Source organism: Belonocnema kinseyi, chromosome 8 (assembly GCF_010883055.1).
Source record: "Belonocnema kinseyi isolate 2016_QV_RU_SX_M_011 chromosome 8, B_treatae_v1, whole genome shotgun sequence".
Classification (NCBI taxonomy): domain Eukaryota; kingdom Metazoa; phylum Arthropoda; class Insecta; order Hymenoptera; family Cynipidae; genus Belonocnema; species Belonocnema kinseyi.
Window position 1 is genome coordinate 91,518,053 of NC_046664.1, and position 23,573 is coordinate 91,541,625.

A 23,573-nucleotide genomic window follows, 5' to 3' on the forward strand; every position below is an offset into this window, starting at 1 on the left:
TACGAATAGTTGACACATTTACACGAATAAAAAATTTCTTTAGTGAAAGGAAATATTAAATTTGATTAGTACAATTAAATTATTTATAGCAAATAAATATGTATTGCAACGAAATAATTATTATTTTAAATTAAACATTTATTAATTTGGTTGGAAAAAGTTTTTGTTTCGATGAAGAATACGAAGGAAACTATTCCAATCAAATATGTATTCCAATAAAATATATATTTCACAACGATAAATGCATATCCATTTAAGTTAAATAAATACATATTTTATTAATGAATTTTGGCATAATTTGTTTCAATTGGATGCTTCTTTAGATTAAACAAATATTTTGTTAAATTCAGTATCGATTCCGGCAGTATCGTGCTTATGCGCTATGAAAAGGTTTGTGCTTCCCGCGGCATCAATTCTCGGAATGCTGTAATCAAGGTGGTTACGATTAAAGATCGACTGTAGTTTATTAAACGCATGCATGTTTTAGGCTAAAAAAATATTTATTATAATTATTGAGATATTTTTTGCTTAAAATATTCAAGATTTTGATGTGGAGAAATAGTTTTTTGAGTTTTTAAGACTTGCTTGACTTTAAAATACACTTCTTTTCATCAATTCGCGATTCACAGTTCAAAGAAATATTCATTCCCATTCATAGCACATTTAATTGGAACAATGAGTAGAATTTATTTATTCACACTCAGTTACCTTAACCCTACCAAAGTTTATTTGGCTGAAATAAATCAATTTTTCAATACAAAGTGGAGATATTTATTTGCTTCAAATAAATATTCATTTAAAAATAATCAGAACTTTCTCTTACTTCAGCCAAGTAAAATTCATTTGGTAAAACCCGTGTGGAAATAGCCCGGTTTAGCCCTGATACAACAAGGTTCCTGGTCGGGGACTGACCGGGCTATGTTTGTTTTTAAAGAGCCTAGCCGTGCGCTGGTTGAAGACTGGCTACCCAAAATTTATGTCAAAACGCAAGTCGGGGACTGATTGGGCTCTGATCGGACAAATTTTATGATCGAATGCTCAGGCGGTAGCTGGCCGGGTGCTGAATGCAAATAATAAAATTGTTAAACTTTGTTTATAACTTAATTACTTTTTCTGATTCCATTAGGAAATGGACGCGTGGATATATATTGGGTGAATATCTTTTTGACACCACAAATTTTAAGGTTTCATGAGTTCAGACTTACAAACAATGCATTTTGTGCCAAAAATTCGATGACACTTCTTTGAAATTCGAACAGTTTTTTTTAAGAAAAAATTCTAAGTTCTATCTTTATAAAAATTTCAAATGTTCAGAAAAAAATTTACATTTTATATTAATCTTAAACGTTATAAAATAGTATAGAACACCTAAAAACCAAACCTTACACGAAAGTTAAAAAAGTTTCATTAAGAAATTTTTAACATTCACGATTAAATTTCTGAGTTCCGTCGTTAAAAATTTTTAATGTCCATAAAAAATTACATTTCCTGTCATTGTAAAAAGTAATATTCCTGTTAAAAGTTCGTGTATTTCATATTTACATAACGTGGCATAATAATAAATTAGAAAAAAACTTAAAATTTGGTACTTTCAACTTTTCTGAACTGCAGCTTATGAGGATGGCTTTTTCAACGAATTTCAACTTGTCGGTTTAGCGCAGTGGTTAGTACTCCCGACTGCTAGACGTTAGATTTAGGTATAGATATCTAGATTCGATACCCCGTAGCGTTAGAAATTTCATTCGTAATTTTTTTAAATTATTACTATTCTTACAGCATTGAGCCATTTCCCTTTCGGGGTAGGCGTGACTTACTCGGTAGGGAAAGGAGTAATGTGGGGAAGGGATAGAGAATTTTCAGACACGTTGGTTCCGCAACACTGCTCCGACCCAGGTTGCTGATCAATCTCTCTAGCAATCGCCCCAAGTGAAGATCCTCACATAGTCGTTATGTAAGGTTCCCCAATTGGTTCCATTAGTGGCCAAAGTCTTTTGTTTAAGGCGTCGTTCACTTTACTGACACTCTTTTTATTAACTATTTGCCGCTATACTTTCCTGTCCTGGCATACTTCTCTAGCTTCTTTATGTCCATGCATTTTTTTATGCAGACTTTCGTGTTTCTGTGACTTCTTAAATCTCTTCTAACTAGGGTCTCATTCACACATTCTAACCATTCTTTCCGCGGTCTACCTGTGGGCACGCTGCCATTTACTTTACCTTGATACACTTGTTTCGTTAGTCGTTCATTTGGCATTCTCTCAACATGCCCGAACCATCTTAACGGATTTCTTTCCCATATGTCTACTAGCGTCTCTTCTGCACCATATTCTTTTAGAATTATCTCGTTACTTACTTTGTCCATCAGAGTTTTCCTGCATTTTATGCACATAAATCTCATGTCAATTGCGTTAATTTTACTGTTATCTTTTTCTTGATGAGTCCATGTCTCGCTACCGTATAGTGCAATCGGTACAAATATAGAATTATGTATTACCATATTAGCTTTATTTGATATATTTTTACTTCTGATAAGTGGACCTGCTCTACCAATAATCTTCTTACCTTCGTTTATGCGTCTATCTAATTCCTCATCTATCTACCCGTCCCTAGTGAATAAGCTACCAAGGTATACGAACTTATCAACTTGTTCAATTCTCTAATCATTTAATAAAATATTGCATATTGTTTTCTCACTCTTTCTTCGAACACCATAGGTTTTGTTTTATTTGCGTTAATTTTGAGGCCCATGCTCTTCATGCTTGTATCTAGTTTATTTAACATTCTTTGTAAGTCTTCGATTGACTCTGCTATAACAACCTTATCATCTGCGAACGCTAACCCACGTACCCTTACTGTTTCGAGATCCGCACCCTCTTCGTCGAAAAGAGCCATTCTTAAACACTTGTCCATAAATAATATAAATAACCATGAAGACATAACGCATCCTTGTCTAACTCCTTGAATAATATCGAAACAGTCACTCACTTTCCCATTCACTCTTACACTCGCTTTGCTACCCGTATATATTGTTTTTATAGCTTGTAGGAGCCATCCATTGAGTCCACACTCTTTCAGGACTTCCCAAAGTTTGCTTCCATCTACCTTGTCAAAAGCTTTTTCTATGTGAACAAATGCACAGAAAACTTTTTTTCCTACTCTGAATCTTTTTTTCTGTTATTTGCCTTAAGCTAAGTATTTGATCCGTACATGACCTTCCTGGCATAAACCCACTTTTGACTTCCCAAATCATTGCTTCTGTTATTTTCATTACCCTACGAATAAGTATTTTTGAGTATATTTTACTTACGGTACGCACAGTCTATGTGGTATGTACTTGCCACCGTGTTTAAGCATTTCAGCGTTAATACCGTCTACACCGGCAGCCTTACGGTTTTTCAAGTTCTTAATTATATCCCTAACCTCAGTGACACAGTCTTTCTCAATTAAATTTTCTATCGCATCGTGTTCAACGTCGCAATTGTGGTGTCCTATAGCTTCATCTCCGAATTGTCTCCTAAAATAGTCTCTGAAAACCTCTAGAATTCCGTCTGCATCATATACCATTTCCCCCCTACTATTTCTCATGTTGACAAATTCTGTACTTTTTTTTCCTTTCATTTTGTTATAAAGCAGTTTCTTGCTTCCTTCAAAGTCGTCTGGTATTTTCATCTCTTCTTATGCTCTAATTGCATCTTTACGTTCCTTAAGTAATCGTATTAGTATCCTGTTTTCGTGTCTATAATCATTTCTACGTCTATTTCTTTCCTCATTGCTAAGACCTGCGATGTTCAAAGTTCTCCTGTATGCTTCTCTCTTTGATTCTTGGGCAACCTGAATTTCATCATTTCACCACGCATCACCAGACATTCTTCCTACAACTGCGGTACCACACACTTCGATCGTACATCTAACATTGATATCGCGTAACTTTGTCCAGGCGCCCTCTATATCTTTGTTTTTTATATGGTCCTCCCTTGTTGCCCTATCTATGCTTTCGATTATCTTATTTCGGAAATCTACTCGCACATCCGGTTTCTATAGATTCTCAATTTTGATTCGCGTCTGTTTTGTTTTCTTGGTTCTCTTTTTTCTCCATCCCCGACCTAAGTTAATTTTTGAGATCAGAAGGTAATTATCAGTATTGCATTCAGGACCCCTCATGACCCTTGTATCTTTGACTAACTCTCTTAGTCTTTCATCCGCAACAACAAAGTTAATTATACTGCAGCTATTTCCTATAGACCAGGTGTTAAGTAGCAAATCGTCATATCGTGTAGATTGTAGTTATAACGTCAGTTCCGCCAAAACTTCACTTAATAAGGGAGGGTTCTTTGTAGTTGGTAGGTTTGAAATTTCTTTTTTATCGTAAAATTATAATAAATTTATATGAATTACTTATCTTTAGGTAAGTTTCCGGATTTCCTGGTAACTGCATAACGAAACACAATTTTAAGAAAGTACATATATTCAAAAGTCAAAATTTTCTATTTGGCTTTTTCCCCAAACCCGAGATACATGACCGGCCTCTTTTAGAGTTTTTACGAAACTGCGACAAAGGACACAAGAGAACGTGAGAGTCGGTTTACAATTACGGCACATCCCACAGCCGTATTGAAACCACGGAGGAGAATTTAAGAAGATCAACTTCTTTAAAGTCCTTTCAAATCCATTGAAACTTTGTAAATACACCGTCTAAGCAGTTTAATTTGATAAAATTTTGCGTATTTTTCAATACACAGCCAAACTTTTCACCAATAAAACAGTTCAATTTTTGAGTTTTCAACTAAGTGCACAGATAAATAAATTAGTTTATAAAATAATTAAATCAAAATATATATATATATATATATATCTTGTTTTGTGCGTGACACCTAAATCTTTGAATTTATAATAAAAAGAGAGATCCCCCCCCCCCCCCCCCCCCCCCCCCCCCCAATATATGTATTTACTCTAAACAGGACTAATAATATTTAAAATCAAAATACGCACAATCATTTAATATTTATTCTTTAAATACCTTTTTTGTCTCTCAACGACTACGTGAAAATAGTTAATGTTGTCTGCGTGCTGGGCGTTTGGAATTTAATATACTAATATACACCAATTCTACGGTAAAGAAGAATGAAATTGATTCCCTAATTCAGTGGCTGATGCTCTTTATACAATTGAAACCCGAATCATATAAATCTAGTAAAGCACCAATTCTTGTGGCAGAATATTAAAATTTGAGATTTTTTCAAATTATAATTTCCTTCATTCGCCAGAACGACAATACAATAATAAATATTTAATAATTTTTGATAAAATATAACAATTACATTTTTTATAAACAAATTCAAAATGTTGGCTCCTTCACATAAAAAAAATGTTTGCACTGGAATTTATGTATTAAAAAATTATTTTATCTAGAATCGCGAAGCAATCCTATTATGTAAACAGTTATCATTAAAGTATACAATTTTTCTTCTGTAAATTGTTAAAAGTTATTATTTTCTGTAATTGATAATACAGTTAATAAATATTAAGAGTGATATTTTTTTAAATTCTAGTTTTTTTAATCTTTTACACTATGTCGCTTATTATACAGTATTTTTTTATCTCAAGGAAATTGATCTGAAAATAGAAATTTTTAATATTTGTAGAAAAAAAATTGTTTACAAACATGAAAATTGTTTAAATAATTTCCAAATATTGTCAAAAAATATAATAACATTAGTTAATTGTGTCATTCATTTAAAAAAAAAAGAACTTTGTACGATTTGCAGGTGAGAATTTTTTTTGAAGCAATGGAAATTATTTAAATAATTAACAAATATGTCAAAATAGAAATTTTACCCCTAGAATTCATTAACAGTATGATTGATGCCGATAAATAATAAGATTTTACAATAACATGATACATATGAACTTGTCACTTATTAAATGGAAATAGTTCATGTTGCGAGAAAATAATACTTTAAACATTCCCTGAGAAGCGACAAAACTTTAATTTACAACATTCGAAAATAAGTATATGTACTTTTTTTATCCAATTTTCCAAAAATCCAGCTTTTCCCATTTAAAAACCCATGTTCAAATTTTAAGAGCAAAAAAAAGGCACGTGTTTATTTTCTCAGATTTAAACAATGGTGTAAAAATTTTACGATTCTTTAAAAAATTATATGGTTTATTATAATTTTAACACTTTGGGATAGTTTAATGCCTGAAGCACATCTCTAAATTTCTCGTTAACCTCAAAAATGAGCTAAATGTTTTCAAATCAAAAAACGCTAAATAATTGAAATGCCGCATCGTAGAATAAAATATAGGGGCTCCTGATAGACGCTCAAGCTCAAAAAGCTGGGGATCCACCCACTCTTTGAGAAATATTCTATATCCCGTTGTATGATGTGGCGGTTCAATCATAAATAAAAGATTGTATGATAATACTTCGAGAGTAAAGACAACTTAAAAGCTGTAAAATACACCCCCGCGGGCCCCATCGCGGTATAACCGCGGAAGAAATAAAAAGAAAAATATCTTAGACTATTTCACAGTTTTAGCGAAAACATTTTGATAAATAAACTTTCAAATTCACCTTATTATAAAAGTTCCTGAAAGAAAGAAAAATTTAAAACAGTAAAATTTCCTATCGAAAAGCAGTTATTTTTCGTTGAATAAGTTGATGCTAATAATTTTGAAAAAAATCATGTTTATTAAACAGCACTAGACTTTTACAGGGGAAAAAAATATAGTATGGAGTATCACAAGTTAAATATGATTTGAGACATAGTATCGAGACGAGTTCTAGTGCTCGCTTGGCAGAGGTAGAAATGTATCTGAAGATTAAAAGGAAGGAATGAAAATTGGTGGAGAGGATACTAGACTATCTCTCATTGGTCATAGAAATTATGAGAGAGGGACAGTAGGCTCTTCTTCTTTCTAAAGTCACAAAATCATGAAATTTCCCAAAATTTAAAGTAAAGGTGACCAAGGGCCCAATGGTACGTATGCATACATACAGCAATAAAGAAAGCTTCCCAAGCTGGGTTAAGATGCGCACATAAGTTCTCGAAAGGATAAACATAAAATAATAAAATGACCCTGTGAACAAATCATTTTAGAAGTGCAACCTTTCAGGTAAAAAAACTTAAGAAAAATATCATAATATATTGTGCTGCGTCAGCATGAAAATAAATGAATGCTCCAAAAGAATTTTCTTTTCATAAAATTGGAATTTTGCATTTTTCGCAAGTACAACGAAAGATACAAAAAGAAATTTAGATAAAGGTTTGCGCATCCATAAAATTTCTACTATAAATTTCTCTTGTTGTTTTGTCATACCTTGCATCGTTTATCAAAAAAATTATATTTTCAGGATAAAAAATTCTTCTGACAACAAAAATGGTTGAGTCCGCATAAAACTCATAGAGTGAAAATTGAAATATCTTAATTAAATAAAAAACTGTAGAATTTTAAAGACGATATTTGTGTTTCTTGGAAAGTAGACGTCAAAATTAACACTGGGAGATTCAGCGACTGGAAGCTAAGAACCAGCCTGATTTGAAATGGGTTCGATCTAAACTAAAAAGACCTCAATTTGAAATAGTTCCCCTCAATTCTAACGAGCACTTCAGACAAAATTCCCGGCACCCTTTTCCGAATTCGTGACTCGAGGTCAGGTGGTGTTCGGACGTTCGAGAAATAATTATCTCTTATGCTGCGTTTCTCCTCCTCCCCTTCACCCGATTTTTTTTGGTCCAACGACGCCTATGCTACGCTATACGAATCGCGAGAATCGAGATACGCGAGGACGAGAGTGTGCCTGTGCACAGAGCATTCGCGGATGTGTGTATTCCCGTCCTACGTAACCATTGCGCGCGCGTGAGTGTTTCACACCTGACTACTGCGCAACTCAAATCCGCGACTCTGAAACTTGCATTATTTTTCATAGAAACGCTCAAAATTGAAATTTATTTTGAATCAGAAAATCCTTGTGGTTGAAATTTGGAATTTAGAAATGATTTTCGCGGGGGAGAATGCACGCTGAAAGGATTGATTTCGCACGTTGAATATCATCTCAGACGGTAGGTTAGTTGATCGCGGGGCCGAGCGAGCGCTGAGCTGACAGTAGGCCGGCGACGTCACAGTGGGCCGGTTGAGCCTTTCTTCGTTCGATTCCGGCAGGCTCTCTATTCATTTTACATGTAGCAAGGTAAATATCAGCGACAACACTGAAAAGTGTTATTTTCGTTTTGCCAACAGTGTCAGTGCGTGTGACATGTTCCTCGTGCTTTCAACGACAGTGATAATTATTTCTCGATTTCAAATATTTTGAATCGAAGTTTGTGAGTTCCTTCGACGACTTTCGTCCTCAACGTTATCCTCAAAGTTTCTCAACGTTGCAAAAAGTTCTCCACAAGAGAATGTCCAGAAAATAGGGTAAAAATGAAAAAGAAAAAAATCCTTGACTTGCGAAAAATACGTCTGCAACTTCCGCAAACGAAATTAATTTCTCTGCAAATTATTGTCTCGACACCTACCCATGTCGCGATGAGCTGCTGATGACTTCCTGCTGGAAAATCGTCGAAGGTCATCCATCATTGGAAAACTGACTCAGGAAGAAATTAGAGAAAATGATAATAGAAAATTTGATGATTTGAAAATGAAGATTGGTGAAGATTTTCGGGAAATCGTCAGGACGTTTTGACCGACTTTGGGAGGCTGTCGGTGCAATGTGATTTTCTGGTTCTCTCGCGAGGCCAACGTCGTCGATAATAATTTTTGAGAGCGCGCCGTCGCGCCAACGCAATGAGGTGCGTCAAGCACCTTGACACGTGAAAAATCACTGGGGGCGAGGTTCGCGAATAACGAGTTTTCGAGAGGTTTTGTATTTCGAAAAACAATTTTCGCGCCCTCGTGCGACCTTGCACGCTTCAACTTTCTGGCACGCGCGAGTTATCATCTGCGACAAACACGCGTTCACCGGTAGCTTTTTCTGCTGTATTGAACATGGAAAATAATCCTGGCGAAAGACAGATCCTGCAGCATGCGTGACACCCTACGGTCCCCAACAAAATTGTATTAATGAAAACAAACATCGAGACTAGGCAGCATGCCTCTTTCAATGTCACAGACGTGTAGAGCAATCCAGTATGTATGCACCATTTTTTATCATAAATCTTTAATGAGGCTACAGGGACTAGTTTGGGAAGTATTTTGAATATCAAGAATCAAAAAATAGTAATTAAATAGATGGAATTCATTTTTGGTATTAATAACAACAAAAATAACAATCATTCTAGGAGTAAATGCAATATGATCAAAGTGACAAGAAGATATAATGTGTATAATGAAACTCAAGTATTGATAAATTATATGCTATCTGATTATTTTTTCTATTTTGTATCCTAATTCTCAAAAAAGAATGTCGCTTTGAAAATAGTGAGAAGTTTGACAAAATCGGTAATCAATGATATAGGCGTTATGGTAGAATCCTTATAATTAGAAAATTTCATTTCAACACCTTTTTTTAACAAGTTCTTTGTACAATTGAATTTAATTAACACTTTAATACCTATTCGCATGGTAAATTATTTGGTCAGTGCAATATTCCTACTTAAGTTACGTCTGAATTATTAACTTGCTCTATAAGTACTAAATACAAAACCAAATTTGTTTAATTTTTAATAAACATAAACGTTCATCTCTTATATTTTCTATTCATACCATTAAATGTAAAAACAAAACTAGAATATGTGAATAAAAAATCCTAAAATGAATAAAGATTCTGAAATATTAAACAATAATATAAAGAAACTACAATTTTAAGGTTTCCTGCGTGGTTTTATTAATTGTTCCCAAGTGAGACTCGATCGACTTTAACTTTTACGGCTCAATTTTAACCCAGAAATGTAATTCTGAGATTGTAATGCTGATCTTAGACCAACATTTTCCGTCTCATCTTTTCTATCTTCAAATTGTAGTTACTCAAAATCTCAGTGTATGTTCCTAAATTAAATTTTTTTTATTTGCGTGTAATCTGTGTTTATACATAGTTGAAAAATTATGCATAATCTTCGTTTGCTTTATACAGAGAATGTATAAAACAAAAACCTGGGAATCATTATTTAAAATTTTGAAACTTTATAAAAAGTCCTTTATAAATTTAAAATTTAAGATTATTTTAAGCATTACATGTTTTAAATTAAAAATTTCATGAAAAATTGTACATTTCTAAATGCTTCCAGTTGGAAAATTTTCATTTTAAACGTTTTCTATTTAAAATGTTTAATTTTGAATTTTTTAATTTCAAAATAAAAACATCATATATGATTCTAGTTCGGAAATGGTATAATTTTGAACGTTTAAGCTCTGAAATTATTTATTTCTGAACTCCTTAATACTTGCAATTTCTTACTTTACAAAACTTTAAATTCGAATAGTTACAAATTTGAAGAAATTAAAACATGCACAAATGTAAACAGCCTTCGAGAATTGAGAATTTCAAGAAGGAAAAAATGCACCTGGAGAATCATAAAAATAAGGAAAATATAAGATAACTTTAGTCCTTTTTCTTCCTACTTACAACTTTTTAGTATAAAATGTCAACATTACTTTTCAAACAAAAATATTGTTAAGGAAAACTGAAATCAACCAAACTCTTTAAAAATAATTAATATGTGCATCTCAAACTATCACATTTTTCTTATTACGAGCTATCGGATTGTTTTAAAACGCTTTTATTTAAAAAACCAACTATCATTTTCAGCGATACAAATCATATTTGAAAGCTTTAGGTTTTTTCAAGATCTTATCCATAAAAAATAAATAATATTATTGATTAACAAGTTAGGAGAAGTAATCCGTCAACTTTTTTCATATCGAAATAGTCATTTGTGAGACATTATTTGATATAAGAAAATTTTCCCGCCTTTTTTTAAGCATGTCAAAATCTTCGAAATCCCATACGATACTTTTTTCACAATTGAATCTAATTCTATTATTTAAGATTAAGTACATTTCAAAACAAATCTTATCAATTAATTTTAAGCTAATACTTTAGCATAATTTACAATACATATTACATATATTACACAAACAAGTACTATTTTTCATTATTTGTAATTAATAGATTTTATGGATCTAGATGTCTTCAGAAATGAATTTTTTTTTAGAACCGCGAAAAGTAACGTGTTCGTAAAATAAAAGTAAAAAATGTGAACTTTACTCAATAATTTCCATGGTCTTTTCCATTCTCCTGCCCCTCGCTTGGCTGTTTGTTGCTTAAGATAACTCAATGGAAAATGTATTTACTTTATATTATTAAAATAATAAATTGATAAATAAATATATATAATGGAATAGATTAATGAAAAAATAGTTTCACTGCGGATGAAACTGCAGAACTTTATGATAGAATTTTACGCACGCATGTTACGACAGTACGTGCCTGGATAGGCGCAGTAGATAAGGTGATACGAAAGCATTGTAAGTTGAATGCAGTACTGCTGTTCCACTTAGAATTGAAGCCAATTCAAGATCCGATTGCAACTTCTCAACTTAAAACTAAAGTGGTACATAAAAATCTTGTCTGTGTGAAAGATCCTTTAAATTTTAGATATACAGTAAACCACCAGAAACTATTAATTTCATTTTAAGTAACATTTTATGTAACAATGGCTTTAAGTGTGTAACCTATGAGAGAGAACAAGTCACAAGATGCTATCAAGTAAACTCGTTGGTCAGATCAGTTTCCTGAGTGCTTCTTTAGTGCGAGTAACAAACTATAAAAACAGAGATTAGTGCCGATTTTATTACTTCGGAAGTCGATCCAGTTACCTTTTAGCAAGTGTAACAAGTAATTCTACTCTATCAAATAAAACAATTAGATCTCTTTATTCTCCAATTTGCAGTACTATTTATTATATTTACCACCTTTGTTACTTTTATGTTTTCCTTAATTTAAGTCTGAATTCTTTTTTTTTTAATTTTACGAATTCCAAAAAACTTTGTCTATTGAGGAAGAAAATTATTTATCTCATGTCCTGATGATTATCAAACGTGAATTAAACCAACATATTTAAGATGTGTTATAGCGAGTGTTGGAATCAGCTAATCAGATGTTAAAAGCGAGTAGCCACTTCTTTAATAAAGCGACCACCAGTGAAGTAAATGCAGAATTTCTTACAAAATTAAATTGATGTCTTTTTTTAAACTAAAATTATATAAGTTTCAATTATAAATGGTTTGAGTTTTTAAATTTTCATTTTGGAAGATATCAAATTTAATAGTATTCAGTTCTGGAAGCTAAATTGTATCTAATCTCTGTAATTTATTGGAAAAAACGATATTTGTCACAGTTTCTCCATTTCGGCTCTTCCTTTTTTTATTTGCTAAGTTTTTTTAACTAAGAAAACAACTTAACATTTTAAATTTATGTCTGAGCATTAATGAATTTGACTGAACGAGTTTATGGTATTACTGAATAATTAGTTTTTACGTATACTATTCATTTCACATTTAGTAATTTCCGTATCATTTACAAGAAATCTTGAAAAGATGAATGAAAATCTGTAAATTGACGAGAAGGCAAATAAAGTTTCTAAGTGGCTCACTACTGATGTATAATCCCTGCACAACCGATTGAAAATTCAAAATGTTAAAAATCGATTAGCTTTAGATTGAAACTTTGAAAATTTGAAAATTTTCAATTAAAAGATTAAAAACTCTTTTACTCTAGATACATAACATTCAAAATTGAATAATCATCAGTTAAAAGCCGTTATAGTGAATAATTTTACATTAGAAACGTTCTAAATTGAAGAATTTAATTACTAGTCTTTCTAATTAAATAACCTGAAATTTAAATAAAAGTTAAGCTTGAAACGGTTTAGTTTCAAAATATGAACATTTTTTCAGTGACTATTCTTTTTATTCTGAAAATTTAAAATTTAAATGTATTCCAATTTTTAGGGATATTACTTCAATTCTGAATCTTTGATTGTCAACTGTAAATGATTAAAACGTAAAATCATTCCACTTTGTTTTTGAAATTTAATATTTTTAAGTTTGGAAAGACTCAAAAAATCTACTTTTCCTTAACTACCTTGGAAAGTTGATTAATTAAAAAACTGACTGAAACCTTTAAATTATTCAATTGTTATTTTACTCTCTAATTATAAAAATCACCTTTTTTTCCTAGACTCAGTAGTTTTAACCGGCATATTTACGTATAGCGCGCACCATGTAATTTTAAAGCTCACATATGAAAGCGCGTTTCGATGCATGCGGCTTTCCGCTATGTGTATTTTGCTATATATTTGAATCGAATATCACAACAGATTTGGGGCCGCGAGTATTTTTCCAACAAATTGCGACTCACACATCGAGCTACGTACAAATTTTCGATCAAGCCTGTAATTGCCATTGGAGCTACTACAATTTTGGTACTAAAGGTTTTTTTCAACAGTAAACGCAGTCCAAAAGAAAGCTCCAATCTTCCTTAAAAGGTCGTATATCTTTTAATCGTCTGATGGTCTGTAAGTTTTGTCGGAATTGGTTCGACCAAATATATAAGAGTCAAATGTCGCCTGTTTAAAACTATTTATTGGTTCTTAAGTCTCTAATTCGAAAAAAAACTCTTCCAATGATAACCTATCATCACTTCCTCGTTTACTGTGAGTATATTGTTTCTTACTTATGATATAATTATCAAAAGTGTTAAAAAGCCTTCATTATAATTTTTGATGTATTAGTAATCCACAATCGTTTTTTAGTGTCATTTTAATGAAGTTACAAAAATAAACTTAATTTCTGTACAGTTGAATACATAAGATAATAGTAATATTTTTATTTTTACACTTCATTATTTTTATTTGCATTTTAAATGATTGATTCATGATTAGAAAATGAAAATACTGCATAACTAATTTTTTAAGATTCGATAATGCAGAAGGCAGAATTTCGCAAGAATGATATGCTTTGATTATTTCGGCAATGCTTTTTTTCTCGGTTTCTTTTGTCTACCGACATTAGTGGTTAATGCAGACACCGTCAGTCATGATAAATGATAAAGAATCATACGAGAAAAATGGGTCGATTTATATGTATTTAGGTGCTTCTTGAAAACAAATAATTTATCAATTAATCTTTGTTTCTTTATTCTCAATTTATTGTTTCAATATTAATTACATTATGAAATAAAATATACTGTAATCAAATGTTTTGAAACTGCAATTATTATGCAAAGAAACAATATACTCGCTGAAAGATTTTATTTATACCAACATATTTTGGCAAATGTGCAAATTCACTGTAGAATACACATCTGAAGAACTTTAATAACAAATATTCTTGACCATCGAATTTCAGAGAAACACATTATTTATTATTACCTTTTTATGGCCTTATATTTTTATTGATATTTTCAATGGGAATAAGTTAGGAGCTCATTTTCATTTTATGAGAATGTAAGTATTTGCATTTTTGGCCCTGTAAATTAGAGTGCATTTAGAGAAATTCGATGGGATATAACAAAGAGATTGGGAATTACTTTTTTTGGAAATGGGAGATATTCCGACAATAATGAGTTGAAATTGCACGAACTTTAAATATCTGAAGCTGAATCTACATTCCAAATACACGACTCTGGTGTGAGAAGATAGCCAATTAGAATCATGTATGCAGGACTTTAGTTCTAGTGAAACGTAAGGGATAATGGTAAAGTTTCTTAATTACAAATTCAAGATGTAAAAAAGATATAGGTAGTTTAAGGAAAGCTTCTTTTCGATAATTGTAACGTGTTTCTATAATATTCTTAACACTCAAAAAGTTGTACTCTTACTAAGTTCAAACATTATCTTGAAAAAATAGTAGAACATGTTCATTTAGTATTCCCAATTATGAAGTTGTATACAAAGTTTTTGTTTCTTTTTAACGTAAGTTACTTCATTTGAAATTCGCAGAAGGATGAACAGTGAATAACACTACAGAGTATGAGTTTTAAGTCATTCTAGCAGCTTCACGAAATGTTGAATAATAGTTTCTTGTTTTTGGCTATTGCACATAGAACTTTAACTAAAATTTTGTTCTAAAACCTGTAAATACTTATTTTTTTATTTAAAAACCTGATTATTGAATGATGTATTAGCCCCAATTTCTGTTTCGTTAAGGTAGTTGTCGTGCCAAAAATTAGTCCCGCAGAAGATAAAAGTCGGGCTTATTTTTTAAAAGGATGAGTTATTTTTTCGAGGAAAACATTCCATGCAACTCTACTGTTTCCAATTTTACAAATAAGTAAATAATCTTCAAATATAATTATTTGTTTAAAAACTGTTTACATGAAAAAAAAGTTTCAATTATTTTAACAATTAAAAAAAATTCATTTCAAAATTGGAAAAATTAGAGTTGTAGAAAATGTTTTACCAGAAAAAATAAGCTAGTATTAGATCAAATCGAACCATTTGTCAAAAATTGGTAGGGAAAGATAGTAAGAAAAAATCCAAATGCAGAATTGTTAAAATACATTTTTTTGTCATTTTTAAAATTGTTAGACCCATTTGTTTCTCAACTATGATAAGACTATTTTAATAATTAAACGTAAAAATAATGGTTAATGTATTTGAAAAATAGTTTCATATTATTTTCTCGTGAAGTGAGGTCAAGAATTTCAAACAATTTTGCGCAAAAAAAGAATAATATTCTTATTGAGATTGACGAAACTAAAAATGATATTTTAATAAAAATATTCACATTGCTGAATAATTAATTAAAATTAACATTAAAAACAGTGAAGACTGTTATATTCGTATAGTGCACGTAGCAGTCGTTTAGCAGTCTGAATGACTTTTGATAACCTTGCATCTATTCCACACATTTTTACAATCAAAGTGGTCTAAATATTTTATGAGCGAAAAATATTTAAAAGCAGCCAAAAGTCACCCAGCTACGCAAAACGATTGTAGCGTGCACTATATGAATATAAAAGTTTTCACTCGCTCTAATACCAATTTCAATTAATTTTGCAATAATTTTAATATTTTCATCAAAATCTCATTATTATTTTGGACTATCTCAATAAATAAATGCTTCTTTTCTTGCACAAAAATGTTTAAAATGCTTGAAAACCCCATTTTCCGGCGAAAATCCCATTTTCTTTAATAGATTTAGGATTATTTTTACGCTTTAGTTTTAAAATGGTCTTAAGGCGTATTCGGGAAACGAAAAATAAATCTAATCAGACGGATAATTACCTTTTATTGGCCTCAAATTAAGATAAAATTCACAACAAAAGCATACAAGTTTGCACAAAAAGGTGTCTATCGTTTTCTTTTCTTTAAGTAGTGTCAGAACCTTTCTGTTGTGCTCAATCGAGGCGATTGTGATCGGTTACGTATTTCATTGTTTAATCGAAATTCTTCGAATTTTTTAAATTCCGATTCCAAAATTCGCAATTTTTTGGCATAGCCACCATCGGAAAAGAATCGGCAAGTCACGAAGTGTATAGTTGAAAATGACGCGGGAAAATTTGAAACTGCCGCTTTTATCCAAAATGCGAGTGCGTGTTCTCTAAGTGTGTAACGCAACGTTAACGGCGACTGCAACGTCGGAGCCAAAAATATCTCACGTGCTTTTGACCAAGTTTCGGCGACGGGAGTCAAGTGGGTGATCGGTGAGAGGAGGACGATTCGGTAAGCGAAAATTTGTAGTCAAACACTCTCCTAGTCAATAATAAATATTTTTTGTTTTCTCTTCGGATTCGGAGTGAAATATTACGCGAACCGGCGGTTCGACCGCGAAAAACTGTATACTTGACACTTGCCCTAGTAGCAGCGGCGATCGGCCATGAAAAACAATCGGTCCCGGATGGCCCACGGTTCTATTAACACGGCCCTGTCTACTCAGTTTGACGTTTCACGAAGGCCGCGAAACTCTCTCTCTTCCTTTTGCTCACCTCCTCTGTTTCACTTCCTCACTCTATTTCCCTCTCCGGATCTATACGCATACGCACGAATTACTATACTCGTATGTTCGATTAGCCTTATCGAATTTAAATTTAATTTTCCTACCGCGAAACGTTTTGATGCAAAAAAGTCAGTGTTACCAAATCATGGAAACTAGAAAAAGCTACAATCTATTTTCAAAAAGTTGAATGAGTCGAAATTTCCAGTTAATTTGTAAGTCTGAGATACCCTAAGTTTAACTTCTAGCTTTCAAGATTTACTAGTTTTAAATGCAATGTCTAAAAAATTGAACGATTCAAAATAAGGCATTCAGAATTAATAATTTTTTAATTTGGTAATATTTAGAAGTAAAGGTAAACATTAAAAAAAATCCAAACAGGTTTCAAAATACTTAACATTAAATTTTCCAAGTTGTTAAATGAACAAACAGTGGAGATTCCAATAGCACATTTTGCATCGTGTTTCCTGGACATATAAATATATTCCAACAATCGAATTAAATTCATAATGTAGTGAAATGATCAAATTGCCAGGAAAACATAACCACACACAAAGACTTCTCGAATCGAGATTCATGTTTTGCTGCATCTACGGGTTCATAAATAACAAAATATTATAAGATCTATTGGTTTGTAAAGACGAAAGTTGTATCTCTGTTTTGTGGGTATGTTTGCGGGCTATTTGCGAAATTTTCAGATACGAAAATTTTAATTTTAATTTAATTCATATGCCGTCAATTAATATTACAGCGAATTAATGAATTTATAACTTTTAGTATTACGAGTTCATCGAAAACTAAATACTGAAAGTACTTACATTTACCAAAATAACCAATATTCCCCAGGTCGCAACCATTTTTTTGAATTTATTACCTTTTGTTATAGGAAAGCAACTTCTGTTTCTCAGAGAAAAATACTTCTAAATCTGGCAACATTGTAGTTCTGAATTGTAGCCTGGTAGTGGAAATAATGCTGGATACTCGCTTCAGGAAAATTTTTTATCAAGGCATTGTTACGAACTGAAATATTAATTGTCTAATTCCTTATTTCTACCACAAGAGCAACCGATCCTAAATTATGTCTAATATGTAAAAACGAAAAAGTTTGCTATTTTTTTAATTCAATTTTTTTTGTCGTGGAAATGCTCAAATTTAAACTTATATGGTTTTCAAGAGATGGCATAATTTTAATGAATTTCGAGGTCCCGAATGTCAAACAATGCCGAAAAAGTAATAGCTGAAACAGAAACTTTAGAAAAAAAGAAAATCACCGAAATTTCAAATTGTCGAAAGAAAATTAAACTACCGAAAATGTTTATTCAGAGAGATTTAAAACGCGAATTTTCAAATTCTAGAAATCGTAATATCCAAAAAATAGTAAATTTCCAAAAAATAGTAAATTGCCGAATTATCAAATTCCTGCAAAAATAAAAAAGCGATTTAATATCACACTTACGAATAAATCTCCAACAACAAAATGAAAGGTGATTATATAAAAAAAACCGTTGAATATTTTTTTATTTGCCGGTCTTGGAAAATTCAGCAATTTATATACTATACTTTGCAATTTTAAATTGCCACAATTTTAAGCAATAATTTTTAACTTGCAACGTTGAAATTCGTTATTATATCGTAGAACATCTATATCAGATTATTAGACAATTATACTCTAAAGTTCATTCACTTTTTGTCACTTTTTTACCTAAATTGTCACTCCCATTTTCTTATAAATAATAAAATAATCACGAGGAAACAAGGGTATTCGACATTGAAGTATTGTGAAAATGCAATTGTAACTGTTCTAACACTTGTAAACACAATGCCGTGAAGATAACCAATTAAGCATATTAATAAGATTACGCGTTTTCCATTTTCTGCTCATTAATGTCATTTCATATTCATGTGACTTCTTCCTGGTTTTTCTCACCTCGAGTTTACGTAACAACCGCTGTAATTCAAACGCACTAAAAATTATTCCTATAGATCTAGTGAAAAATGTCTTTGTGATAAATTATAGTTAAGAAAGTATGCAAATTAAGATTATAAGTGAGGTAGGTCGATAAATTCTATCTGTTTTTTCTCGTCTTGTTAAATATAGGAAATTATCTGAGAAATAAATGAACTTCAACTAACAAAACAATACAATATACATTTCGATGTTTTTGTAAATTTGGTACATTTTATGATCTTTTGTGGATTTGTTATTGCTTTATTATTGACTGTATTAAAGTTTCAGCAATTAACATTCGCATTCCCTTTTTAAACTCTATATTCTCTGAAACGAGGTAGACCTTTGTATTTTCAGCTCTTGTATGTCAAGAAAAGTGCTTCCTGAAAAGTGCACTTTTTCTCTGAAATTAGATCGTTTTTAAAAAGAAGAGTAATTTGCGAAAGAAAATTGTGAATTATTAGACTACTTTTTGGTAAGGTTAGAAACATGTATATGTATTTTAATTGTTTTTCTGAAATGAATTCTATCGATCAAATTTCTTGCTAGTGTCTGACTACCTGGAATTTACACTACTTCTTTCAAAAGTCTTGCTTATTCTGCTATACCGACTGAGCCTGGGCGTACTTGAGCTTCCGTTTCAGTTTATATGCATTTCCACGAATGCTTTTTTTGCATTTTCGCTTTTGCATTACCGACTTGAGCCAATCAGCAGAACAAATGCAATTAAAGTATCTACTGCATGACAATAAAATTGTATAGTAGCGCGATACAAATGTATGCACGAAAAAAAAACGCATTGGAAGATGTGCTTCCTACAGATTCGAATATAAAGAAAGAGCAACAATAAGGAAGCTTTAAGGCTAATTTTTAAACCAGTTAATACATATATCTTTATTAAACCTTTTTTAAATAATAATACATGAAGCAATATTTCTTTTGAATTTATTGTTATAAAATATTCTTAAATATATCTGAACTTTAAAATAATTGACTCATTGTTCTCTTAAAACCTAAATTATTCTTGATACATCTTTGTTTGAAAAGTACTTTATTTTATTTTTAACTTAATGACTGTTGCGTGAATTTAAGTCAAGAACGAATTTCATACATTTGCGTTCTCTAACAGTAAATTGTACAGATATTTTTCCATTAAAAAATACTACTTTTCCTGTTTTCATTGTTTACGCAAATTCCTGGAACTTTTTATAATTTGTGCTGAATTTGTTTTGTTTTAATTAACGACAAAGAAGAGTTTAATTAAAAACAAAAACTTACTCTTTTAATGAATATTTATTATTATTATTATTAAACGATTTTTTGTAGTTTTATTCATGCAATCTGTGTAAAGGGTTTAAATCTATGAAAATATGATCACAATCATAAATATATTTAAAACTTATTATTCACTACACAATTTATTATATAAGAGAGAATAACCAATTATTACAATAAATTATATTTTTGGATCGAATGCATTTGAAACCAGCATCTCATAACATTTTTCAGCGACGAAATATGTTTTTTCACGATGTTACGAGTATTTTAATTTTGACGTTCATTAAAAAAAAAAAGAAAAAAATTTCTTTAAAATTCTATAGTTTTCGATCTGACTCAAATATTCTAATCTTACTTGGAATTTGGGGAATTTTACCATCCTCTTTCGAAATACGTGAAAGACAAAGGTTAAAAATTATCAAAGCGGGGACAATTTGTTTGAAAATATAAAAAATCGATTTTCACAAAAAATCACACTTTTATTTTTTGTTAAATTTGGCCTTCTATAAACAATAAATCCTGTGAGGTTTGTATGGGCCTAATCATTTTTGTGAAAATCAGATTTTGTCGCCAAATTAAATTTTAACATCTTTCCTACGAACGACAGATTTAAAAACCCATAATCAAAAATTGCCTCATTTAAAAAAATTCTATAAAACGTCCCTCTCGTTATTTTCTGATATCTTGCATCGTTTGTGAGATGAAATCGAAAATAATACTTTTTGTGGGAAAAGTTCTCGGTTCCAAAAACGGTTTACCCGCTTCAAAATCAAAGGATTTCTTTCTTACCGAAGGACAAATTCGACAAAAAAATTCAACTTTGTTAATTTTAACATTTGTTCCAATTTTCCGAAGAATTTAAAATAATGGACGGAAATCGCTAACTTCTGCGCACACGAAATACTTTACTTTTTCTTCGCTCTTTTCTTTTTTTAAAATACAAGCAATTAAAAATGTTACACAATAGGGTCTAAAATACCCCCTCACCCCTATATAATATACCGTAACGAAAAGCGACGCACAAAGGTTTGGTTAAAAACTCTAGCACACAATTGCATGACTTACGGCGGCCTCTAAAGTCTAAAGGTACACAATTTCGGTGAAGAGGAAAGGTTTTTGAACACCAAAGAGTAGAATCTCAGATTCAAAAATTTTTCATGTCGCAAATTTCGATTTTCACATGTTAGCAAAAATAATTATTTAAACATTATTTTTAGACATATAAATGGCTTTACGTTTGCAATTTGATAATGCAAAAAAATCAAATGTACATCTATGAGAAACACCATTACAGGGGTTCCTAACGTTGCTGAATTCGAATATGTACTCATAATTTTAACATTGCAAATTTAAAGCCATTTATGTGACTAAAAATAATATTTTAAATTAACTATTTTTATACCATTTGAAAATCTAAATTTTCCATATGAATAACATTCTGGGTGTCTGAGATGCTACTCCTTGGTGTTAAAAAACTTTTCCTCTTCACCGAATCATAAACAGTAACTGTAGATGCCAGAATAGTGTTCCTTTCGGGAATAGTGATTTTGTTGAAAAATATTAACATACGCAAGCTCTTTGACAATAGTATATAATAAAAAGAAATGTTTCCTATCCTGATTAAAAAATTAAAAATGTTTATTTATTTATTCATTCTACATGCATGTGTTTTCAGACTTTTACATTTGTTTCCCTTTTCCCCGTTTCACATTTAATACTAAAATACAATTTGTGTAAGTATGTATAGAAATATTATGTTAACAATATTGTTACTAATAACATATTAATTTAAATAGAGTTCCAGTCCCCTTAGCACTACTATAACAGTTTCGTATCTTTTTGATGTTCCTAATAATAATTTGGCATCACTTTTTAAGAAAACATCACTAACTGTAAAGTAAAAACGTTTATTATTAACCACATTAAATAAAATAATGGAAAGATAAAAAAAACACTTCTCACTTGTTTTGAAGATTTTATCAATAATCCATGTTTTTCCGAGCCGAGAAATCAATGTAAGATATTAGCAAACACATTATTGAATAGAAAAGCTTAAAGTCCGCCCTATATAGCGACGGAATTTAAGGTGTAATCAAAAGAAGAAGGCGACGGCGGAAAGTCAGCATCAGCCTGAAAACTTGAAGTCGCACGCTTTGCTGAATAAAGTGCGCCTTCTTTTATTTGCAAACTAAGATCTACAGGGTGGACACGCTGGGGCTTACCAAAATGTATGCAACCCCGCATGCCCTCCCATAAGAATAGCATTAGAGTGTATGACGGGTTGCATATTTTTGGTAAGCCCCAGCGTGTGCACCCGGTATCGCCGGTGCTTAGGAGAATGAACCCGTAAATTATATCGCTGTGAAAAAAACACTTCTTATCATAACGCCATGAAAAAAACTCATCTGTATAAAATGTGATGAACAAAAATATATGTTAGTAAGCACTGTAAAAAAATACATATTGGCAAGCGCTGTGAAAAAACACGTCTTGTATAAATACTGTGGAAAAAACCCGTATAATTGAATGGACGTGATAAAAAACATATTTTAGTAAACCCTGCGAAAAGAAACTCTTTTTAAGAAACGCCGTAAGGAAAAAGTTCACTCGTGGAAACGCCATGAAAAAATATATTTTTGGTGTAAACGCCGTGAAAAAAAACCTTATTTATGAAAATATCGTGATAAGTCACTTATTAAGAGGGCATCGTCAAAAAATACTTATGGAAACGCTCGAGAAGCAAAACTTTTCACATCGTTTCTTCAAGTGAATTATTACTTTTTCCTATTGTTATAATTATAATGGTTTATTATTTTATTAATAATAAAATATTTTATATAATTTTTCATTAAATTCTTGTATTTTTTAGATTAACCCTTTGTTGCAGGTATTTTTCTGTTCAGTGAATTTACTTGAACATTCTTACTCGGGGGTATTTGGGGTCACTAATTTCGAATATGAAGACAAAATTTCGAAAATTTCAATTCAATATGGCGGATGCAAGATGGCGATTTCAAAATTTTGAAAAAAGAGATAAATAAGTTTCAAAATCTCTGCTTCGGGGTTTTTGGGATTGCTGATTACGAATCTGAAGACAAAATTGTGAAATTTTTTATTTAAGAGGGCGGATTCAAGATGGCGATTTCAGCATTTTGAATAAAGAGATATAAGAGCTTGAAACTTTTCACTCGGGGTTTTTTGGGATCGCTGATTACAAATTTGAAGTCAGAATTTGGAAAGATTCAAATTCAAGATAGCAGATTTAAGATGGCGGTTTCAAAATTTCGAAAAAATATATACCAGGTGCACTGTCGGAACTTACCATTTGTGCTAATTGGCATATTGTCATCTGTCAACAATATCCAATACCAAACATTTCAAGTTTCATATGACATCGTGATTTTTTT

General features: G+C 31.2%; 1 protein-coding gene across 3 annotated transcripts in view; it reads left to right on the forward strand.

The window, feature by feature from the left end:
* Positions 1-8,120: 8,120 nt before the first annotated feature.
* The window catches only part of LOC117178820 (zinc finger and BTB domain-containing protein 49-like), a 94,565-nt gene continuing 79,112 nt past the window's right edge, over positions 8,121-23,573 (forward strand). For 2 of the 3 annotated variants that reach the window (XM_033370312.1, XM_033370314.1), the window contains exon 1: positions 8,121-8,193. The gene's annotated coding sequence lies outside the window, so the exon portion shown is untranslated. The other variant, XM_033370313.1, reaches the window with a different exon arrangement.